Consider the following 10,230-nt stretch of genomic DNA (forward strand, 5'->3'; position numbering starts at 1 on the left):
CCCATAGGTTTTTAACATTCTAAAAGCTCCAAAGATACTACAAGCTAGTCAGTGTATTCAGTAGGTGTAATGTATTGTAAGTTGCTTCAGAGTTATTTCAAGTATTACATACAACAATAATAAAACATTTTTTGTGCAAGTGCATTGACATAAAAAAGGACATTTACTTTTGGTACTTAAGTGCTTTTAAAAGCAAGTACTTCTGTACTTTTACTTAAGTAAAAATCTGTCTTTACAACTTTTACTTGTAATGGAGTAATATTTGACCAGCAGTATCTGTACTTTCACTTAAGTAATGGAGTTGTGTACTTTGTCCGCCTCTGCATGAGGGTGACATAATTTCTTTAAGGACATAAAAGGACACATTTTTGCAGTGCATATCTATGCTAGGTATTTTGAACACGTAATTGCTCTTGAAAAATTTTTTACATCTCAGGCTGTTGTATGCTAGCACTCAAATGTTCCTACAGGGCCATTTTAGAACGCACGTCGTATGATTTTATTAATGGGAGCTGCCTGGGCAGTTAATAAGAGAGTGTGCTACTAATTCAGGACAGTGATTCAGTCATTAATGAATGTCTGTTAGGGCAGGAGGTAGCAGGAGGACTTGCGGTTACTGTGTCACCTCTGTGTGAGGAGGCAGGTGGCCTGCAGCAGCTGGCCAACCATTTCAAATAACAGTCACTCCTGACACAGGAAAAAACACACACGTGCTTGCACACATCAGTTTTCTTTTTCAAGTGCGTATATATATATATATATATATTTTGTATTCTGAAGCACAGTATACAAAACTTAAATTAGATATTTGAAAAAGAACTCTGATCAAAATGAAAACACTTACAGATACCTCCAAGTTATTGGTGTTAATCTGGCACCTGGTGGTAATTTCCTTAATTATATGATGAACCCTATTTAACAGGCAGCATTCCTCTAATTTTCACTGAGATTGCAAGATGGTGGGCTGCTCTAAGGTGACTAAAACCCTGCAACAGCAGGTTGTCCAGATGAAGGCCAAAGGGATGACCCTTTCAGTCACTGAAAGGGAAGTTGGCAGTTCCAAATATGTGATTTCTTGAATTTTGCAGGATTACAATGACACTAATTCATTCAAGTCCCACAAAAAGGCTGGAAGTTCAAGTAAGCCAAATGCGCAAGAAGACAGGATAATGCGGAGACGCTCAATGGGGAATCGGTTCTGACTATCCATGTTTAAGAGAAGTCGGTCTGAAAGCCCACTCTGCAGTGACCAAACCTCTCATCAGCACAAAGAATCAAAAGGCTAGGCTCACCTTTGCTGAGGAGCATGTTGTGTGGACAGAGGAGAACTGGTCCAAAGTTCACTTTAGTGATGAGAGCAAGTTTAATTTATTTGGGTCTGATGGGAAACATTTTGTTCAGCTTCTAACTGAGAAAAGAATGAATCCCAAGTGCATAAAGAGTGAGAGGTGGAGGAGGAAGTGTCATGGTTTATGTTCCTACAGGGCCATTTTAGAACGCACGTCGTATGATTTTATTAATGGGAGCTGCCTGGGCAGTTAATAAGAGAGTGTGCTACTAATTCAGGACAGTGATTCAGTCATTAATGAATGTCTGTTAGGGCAGGAGGTAGCAGGAGGACTTGCGGTTACTGTGTCACCTCTGTGTGAGGAGGCAGGTGGCCTGCAGCAGCTGGCCAACCATTTCAAATAACAGTCACTCCTGACACAGGAAAAAACACACACGTGCTTGCACACATCAGTTTTCTTTTTCAAGTGCGTATATATATATATATATATATTTTGTATTCTGAAGCACAGTATACAAAACTTAAATTAGATATTTGAAAAAGAACTCTGATCAAAATGAAAACACTTACAGATACCTCCAAGTTATTGGTGTTAATCTGGCACCTGGTGGTAATTTCCTTAATTATATGATGAACCCTATTTAACAGGCAGCATTCCTCTAATTTTCACTGAGATTGCAAGATGGTGGGCTGCTCTAAGGTGACTAAAACCCTGCAACAGCAGGTTGTCCAGATGAAGGCCAAAGGGATGACCCTTTCAGTCACTGAAAGGGAAGTTGGCAGTTCCAAATATGTGATTTCTTGAATTTTGCAGGATTACAATGACACTAATTCATTCAAGTCCCACAAAAAGGCTGGAAGTTCAAGTAAGACAAATGCGCAAGAAGACAGGATAATGCGGAGACGCTCAATGGGGAATCGGTTCTGACTATCCATGTTTAAGAGAAGTCGGTCTGAAAGCCCACTCTGCAGTGACCAAACCTCTCATCAGCACAAAGAATCAAAAGGCTAGGCTCACCTTTGCTGAGGAGCATGTTGTGTGGACAGAGGAGAACTGGTCCAAAGTTCACTTTAGTGATGAGAGCAAGTTTAATTTATTTGGGTCTGATGGGAAACATTTTGTTCAGCTTCTAACTGAGAAAAGAATGAATCCCAAGTGCATAAAGAGTGAGAGGTGGAGGAGGAAGTGTCATGGTTTTAGGGTGAATCCATATGTTTATCAGAACCTCCTTCAGCAACATGTGATGCCTTCTCTGCAAGCATCTCCCAATAAGCCTGCAATTTTCATGCAGGACAATGCCCCCGTCGCACTGCAAAATTGATAAAGCAGTTCCTTGAAGCTAAGAACAATGAAATAATGAAATATAGCCGGCCCAGAGTCCTGATCTACACCTGATTTAAAATCTCTGGAAAATTCTTGGCGACAAAGTTATGGCTAAGAAATCCACTACAGTTACCGAACTATGGAAGAGAGTGGAAGAAGAGTGGACCAAGATCACACTAGCGCAGTGTGAGAAACTAATGATGTCCTGTGGTCGCAGATGTGCTGAAGTCATTCAAAGCAAGAGCCTCTCCACTACCTACTAATTTTTGACAGCTGTATCCCTCCAAAATGTTATATTTTATTAATATTCCTTCAAATGTTGATCTATCAAGTATTTATAGATTGTTTGCTAATTTTGATCTCCACTGTTTTTGTGTGTGTGTGTGTGTGTGTGTGTGTATATATGTATATGTACATCAAAGAATCTTGAAAAAATAAATATATATATAAACTAAAAACTAAACTAAAAGAAAGCAGTGAGGCAAAGTTGACACTTATATATAAATATAATTGAAATGTTGAAAGTTGACACTTATATCATTTTACATATAAAATTCATTGAGAGGTGAATTTGGTGAGAGGTTTTAATTTACGGCTCACATAGTGTGACTCAGAGGCCACAATCCCTGTTAACATCATCAGGATACATACATGCTTAGCCAGTGGTTACCAATTTTTTTCTGCCGGGCCCCCCTTTTGTAGAGAAAAATATTTTCAGGCCCCCCGCCCCCCCTTCAGAAATTATTCAAATATGCTGATTTGCTGCTCAGTAACCATTTCTGATTATTTTAATGCTGAAAACACTGTTGTGCTGCTTCATATTTTTGAGGAAACTATTTGTTTCATGATTCTCTTATGAATATACATAACCTCTCAGACATGACCTTGATTGTAAAATTAGATATATGATTTTAAATATTGTTATTAACATAGTAACTTATTCAGCTTCATTCCAGTAGCCCCTCACTGCAGAACACAAGATCCAGGGGGCGTGATTGGATCCACATCTAGGGGGTGGAGATTGGTAGGTTTAGGGGTGGAGATGGGTGGGTTTAGGGATCAGGGGGGGGAGACGGGTATCCACCTTTGAACTGGTGAATCTGAGGGCGAGAATCTGAGGGCAAGATATTTTCTTGTCTTTTCACCACACTGGACGCGACAAAGTGAACATTGCAAATCCAATTGTCATTTGTATCAGAGTACTGGAGTTCGTCAGAAATAGAACGGGGCATCAGTTTACTGTCATGGATTTGTTGTGTAGCGTCGCGCCGCATCCACTGGCTTCTATTTGCTTTTGTCACGTCGCGCTGCTCTTGTCTAGTGTAGACACATTGTTTAGTATTTGTGAATCCTAAGTATATTCATAATCTGCTTTACGTACCTGGCACTGGCAGCATTTTCACAAACGTGTAACTTACATGCTTAGAGCAGAACCATGCATCGTTCATTTATATTTCTACATGGCTCCCTGCAATACAACTCTGATTCTTCAATCGCGCCATCTAGTGGTCTGTTATTGATACAACCACAACTGCTACAACTGATAACGGAGCGCTCAAGCAGGTACTGAGAGTCATGTTGAGGTAATTAAAATATGTCAAATTAATATTTTGCGTTCAATTATTTACTTATCAGGCATGTGGCCTCATGATAATTACGCAGTGTAGTCACCCTGCAGAGGTTTCTTTTACAAAATAATCTGCTGACTGTACACTATCCCTCAGCCTTGCCGCGCCCCCCAGTTTGGGAACCCACTGTGCTAAGCCATTAGTATACCATTAGTGTCCGGATAACCTTTCCCCTACCAATGCTGACACAAAGACTGAGTGTAATAGATGTTTTTAATAGGAAGCAGAGGAAGTGTGGTTTCACCTGGATGAGAGTAACAATGGCTTTTCTGTGTGAGAGACATGCATGTGCTTATACTCACATCCTACATCAGGCCGGTTCAGAAACTGAAGTCACATTTTATGTATTTATTTGTATTATTATTAAGTGTACATCAGTGCTAGGGCTTGAAGTTGATTCTAAAAAGAACTGAATTCTTTGATCTATTGGGAATTAAGAGTTGACTCCAAATTCCTGACTACTAGTAGAAGAGATTTAAAAGTTACTAAAACAGATTAGATTAGGATTTGAGTAATCCTAGTGACTCAGATCTTTTGATTCCCTTCAGACTAACTGATTCATTCAGTTACTCTTTGTGTAGATTACATCATTAGACCAATAGGCCGGGAAAAGTAAGTGTGTTTGAATATCATGAGTGAATTATTGACTCATTCACTCAAAAGATTCATTCAAAACATCAGTAGACAAAGAATGCTGAGTGTCTTTGATTCAGTGATTTACTCATAATACTCAAAGACACTAGCCGGTCCCCACCTACTGAAAGAGTCAGTGGTTTGAACGAATCTGTCAATGACTCAGTGATTCACTCATAATACTCATGAACAAAATGCATACATTTCAGGCTGACCAAATGTATAAAACATTTTTATAGCATCGGAAAACTGGATTTTTTTTTTAGCATATGATTTTATTATTTCTATTTAGCATGTGTTTCCCTTGCAGTTTTATCAAAAATCAGCTTTTGCTTTATATTGCACTGTTTACAAGATCTCAATTTACCTTCGTTTTTTTACCAAAATTATTGAGGTAAAATGGTCTAAACTTGACTCTTGAATTGAATGCATTGATTCCGAAATTGGAATTTCACAACCCTAATTGATATTTGCCTGGCTAAACAAAATTGTCCAATAATTTAAGCAGTTTAGCAATTGTTAAAATCTTATAGAAGAGGATCTTCTGATAGTCATTTTGACAGCCTTGTTGACAGGACTGGCAGCATTTGTTCCACAACAAAAGCAAAGCCGCGATGATTGTTTGATTGCTTTATCGACTGCAATCTAATAGATTATGGGAGGTCATTCTTTCAGATAGAAGGTCAGGCTGTCATCCATCTTTCACTTTCTGTCCTTCCTTTTTCCTTGCATCCCATCATTCCCTCACTCTTTCTCTCATTCTCTCACCTTTGTGTGTCTGGCACACAGCTTTGACAGACATGCGGAAAGGTAAAGGCTCATCAGTGTTATCAGCAGGGGACAGAATGACACTGGCAACTATATGACTGTCTGTGCTGCACTGTCTCTGCCTAATCATCCAGACCAACCTCACACACAAACACGAAACCTTGTGCAGGAAAAGCAGGCCATGAGGGGTCAAGATAGTGTGGGTTTATTTTTGTACTTCATGAAATGGTGCACGTAACTACTAACAATCAGACCTACTGTTTTTAGGCCAAGAATTTCATTCATAATCTGTTCCGGAGAGACGACTGTTGCATTTGTTCTAAAATTACAATCTGCTGTATTCACTGCTTATGCTCCCAGTTGGTTTCAAGGTGCACTGAGATCAGCCAACCTAATCGCCATCATATTTCTCTATTTAAATGAACCATACAGACAAAGTATCCCAGTTACCCACTTAGAAGTTGTCACGACTGAGCATTAGGTATTTATCTCTTTTTAAATGTAACAAATTAAGAGCCTCGTTTCCTAATCATCTAACCTTTTTTTTAAACTTATGTTGTTTTCAACAGGGATGAGGAGGTAATGACTTTTATAAAATGAAAATTTCTGAACTAGTCAGTATGCAAAATCAGTTTCAAAGGGTCAAAATGCTGGTAGGATATGCTTTGGTTGTTAAAAACATTTATAATGGAACACTCCTCATATTATGATGGTTTAATCGAGCTTGTAAAGCCATTAAAGCAAATATTGTGCAAATATCTCGTCCAGGCTTCACTTTTGGCCACTTCTCACAGAAATCATTGTTATTCACCTGCATTTCTTTTATAATTCTGGAAAACTACTTCAAAAATTCATTGTGGTGCCATCATCAAATCAGCTTTGTCATGACATCATTGTACTACTACTAATAGGATAGCTCTCTCTAGGTATTATAAACCTACTTGGCTCTACTACATAAATTTGATGAATGTGTGACCTAAAGGTGTTTATTACACAGCCACATAATATTGCCATATCAGGATTAAACCCCCATAATCCTCCAGTAGAAAGGGTGAGATGAAAGTCAGCATTACTGTAGTTTCAGTTAAATGTTTAATTCCAATGTTTTGAGTTTTTTCCTTCTTGGTGAAGGCTCCAGTGAATACAATACTGATAATTAGATTTAAGTAATTATCAACTGTATATCAGCTCAGTTGTGCAGGTAAAGGTGAAGAAAAAAATGGTTTTAAAAAGGCTGGTAGATGACAGAATGTTAATATATTATTTTCTGAAGTAGTTTTCCAGATTTAAAATCAAATATTGCTTAATAACAATGATTTTTGTGCAAAATGTGGCATGATTATGTACACAAACAGACAAAACATATGAACCTGTGACACAATGACCATTATAACCAAAACATGAATGAATTGCATTAGAAGCCTCTATTATGGACTGTTTTTATGGACTACATTGTTTTATGTCTTTAACAGACATGTTTCAGGTGCATGAATGGTCTCTATGTTAAAGCCAAGTGAGTGGATTAACTAAGGTTGACTGCCAAAGTAAAGCCTGCCAGGAACAAGAAGGGAGTCATTGCAAAGATATGACTTTATTTTTAAATCCCTCTCCCCCCTGCATTGTGTTAAAATTAATTTCATTGAGAATAAAATGATTTCAGTGACCTAGGAAAAAATCGTGGCTCTTTATCAAATGATTCTTTTAGAAACGGATATTTGAATGGATAAATTAATGGATGGAAGGAAGGAAGATTGGATAGATATTGTATATAAAATTAGAAAAAATTCAGAAAAAAAGTGAGCAAAGCAGCTGCCAGAACATGCTTTTCTTTGTCGAATGACATTTAAATAGAAGCCCTGCTAGATTTTTTTACATGCCCTCAGAGCAAGATTTAAGTTGTGACATGAGTTATTAGAGATGGAATAAGAACTGGACCCATGGAGTTGTGATTCATGTAAAATATATTTTGTTCTGTTTTGTAAAGAGCATCTTACCCACCAACAGCAATGTTTGATTACAAAATCGAATCCTTTTTTTTTTTTCTTCGTAAAGCAGCCGACATTGATGACATTTTCGAGCAGCTATAGACTATCAGTCTAACAACAGTAAGGTCAGTAAGGTTTATAAAAGCTTGAATGATTTAGAGAAATCAGTATATATATTTTTGAGGAAGATATTTTAATATCTCTACTTTTTAGTGCTGGTTTTGCTGTTTAGTTTGAGCTCACTGTATGGTTCATAATGTTTGTATTTTTAGCTTGCATATTTTAACGCTCATGTTTTTCTGCAACCAAAATCATGTTTTTTCTCTTGAATAAAATATGACCATCTATTGTTTAAGCTGAATCTTTCATCTCTCCATTTTCCCATGTATAATTTATAGTTATCTCTGTATTTACATTTAGGACCCTAAAGTTCCAAAGCTCTAAAAGTCCAGTTTCTTAAAATCTATGGGTTTTATTTTTGCTACTGAAATGAAGATTAAAGCTCATAAAAGTACTAAACGTTATCAAAATATTTGTATTCAAGGGGAGACCGGGGCTAGTCATCACACTTTTTACTTTTATTGACTACACATTTTATAATATTGTCGGAATCTTCTATTAAGTTAAACAGTTTAACTTTAAACAGTTAAAAAAGTGCAGTACAAATCAGCTTATGAAACTGCAATTATGTACAAGATCAAAACTTTTAATTAATAAAATGTAACACGCATCCCATCCGCTTTCCTTGACCTTATATTTATGGGAAAAAAAAACTTTGTTCTTAATATACAGTTAAACTCTTTGGTTGAAATCTACCTTCAGTTTGGTAGTTTATCTTTATCTTTTATTTTATGCTAGTCTGGTTTTATTGTGTTCACTTATTTGAAACTAAAATGTATCCTTTTCAAGGGAAAAATTTGTGAAGTTTGGCTTCAAAACTGAGATGCATCGTTTGTGACAATAAGCCCCAGTCTCCCCTATAAATTGTACTTTATACAGTATACATTAAAGTATGAGCTGTAGTCCTACTGGTTGTCTGTTTCACTCTCCCATTGCTGAGAGATAATAGTGGGCTCTGGAAATAGATAACCATGTCAGAAGTGAAGGCCTCAAAGTAAGCCTCTGCCTCCAAAAGGACTCTTTACAGAGGATATTCCTTTTACTTCAAACTCTGTAAATACCTCCTAGTGGTCTCTCTCTCATTTGCTTTCTCACACTCTCTCAAGAGAGCAGACTCATCTATCTTTTATTGTCTCACAGTGTGTGTCAGGTTAGTCAGAACCTTTCTAGGCAGAATGTGGGCAGAGAAAGTGAAAGATGACTTTGCAACTCAACTCGGAGTCCTGCACCTGTTAGGTTTCTCTAGGTCTTCATTTGTATTTTTGCTATTGTGAACAGGATTAAAGCCCATCTAAGCTCCTTATTGTATCTAAATATTTATATTTAAATATTATTTCATCAGAAGCATTTAAATATTGCAAGCTTTGTACCTTGAATGAATATTCCATTTAGTAACAACATAGTGATACTTTTTAAAGCATATATAGCTTTTTTAAATTAGCAAAGATATATGAATTTATAAATAGATGGACTAATAACAGAAAACTCCTGGTTGTCATTATTAAATGCCAAACATGTCATGTGATGATTATAGTGCGACATGCTCAGTAAATACAGTAAAAAAGTGATATTGCATGAAGAAGCAGTAAATGTTTTTCACTAGAGAGCAGCTCATGAGAAAAGCAGTGCATCTGTAAAAGGGTAAAGTGGGGTGTGTGTGCACGTGAGTGAGTGAGTGAGTGAATTTGCGTTTGTGTGACAACAGAGCAGATGGCTGACTAGTTTCTGTGTCTCAGTGCTGAAGAATCTATTTCATAAGCACCACTGTATGGAATTTACTAAATGTGCTTCAGTGAATTTAGTCTTAAACTGAATGTGTTACCGTTTAATTGTCTAAGCAAATCTGTTTGATTTATTAACATATATTGACATATGAGTAAGACTCTCTAAACAAAAGTCTTAGGTTATATAATTTTATTTATTTACTTACTTTAAATAGGTGTTTGAGAAAACCTTACAACAAAAATAAATATTTAATAATTATATATATATATATATATATAATTGAATAATTATATTCGCGTGAGGAGTAATTGCTAAGCATGTCTTGTTCATATAACAGCAGCAGTAGCATTAGCAGCAGCAGCAAGCAGTTTTCCTGGTTCATGTATGTGAGAATACAACGTCAAGCATCGCGGATTTAGAACAGTGAAGTGAATTGGAGATTACCTTATTTGCCCGAAATCTCCAATGGTTCTACATTACCCGTGAACGGATCGTTTCAGATGCGCACCTCACTAGTGGGGTTGGTTTGCAGTTGGCGTTTCACAGTTGTTCACAGTTTAAGTCAGGTGAACCCATATAACTGTCTTTCGTAACGTCATAATGTCAACAGCCTTACCTATTTAATCATAACAACTTAATGAGCAGCAGAAAATAATATACCCGCTCATACGTGTACTCGTGCCGCATTGCAATGCACTGAGAGGGGGTGCTCATTCTTAAAGGGGCCACATCTCTATTTCACTCGTTACCTTGGTGGTG

The sequence above is a fragment of the Sinocyclocheilus rhinocerous genome, unplaced genomic scaffold (assembly GCF_001515625.1).
Source record: "Sinocyclocheilus rhinocerous isolate Xijiao unplaced genomic scaffold, SAMN03320098_v1.1 scaffold431, whole genome shotgun sequence".
NCBI lineage: Eukaryota > Metazoa > Chordata > Actinopteri > Cypriniformes > Cyprinidae > Sinocyclocheilus > Sinocyclocheilus rhinocerous.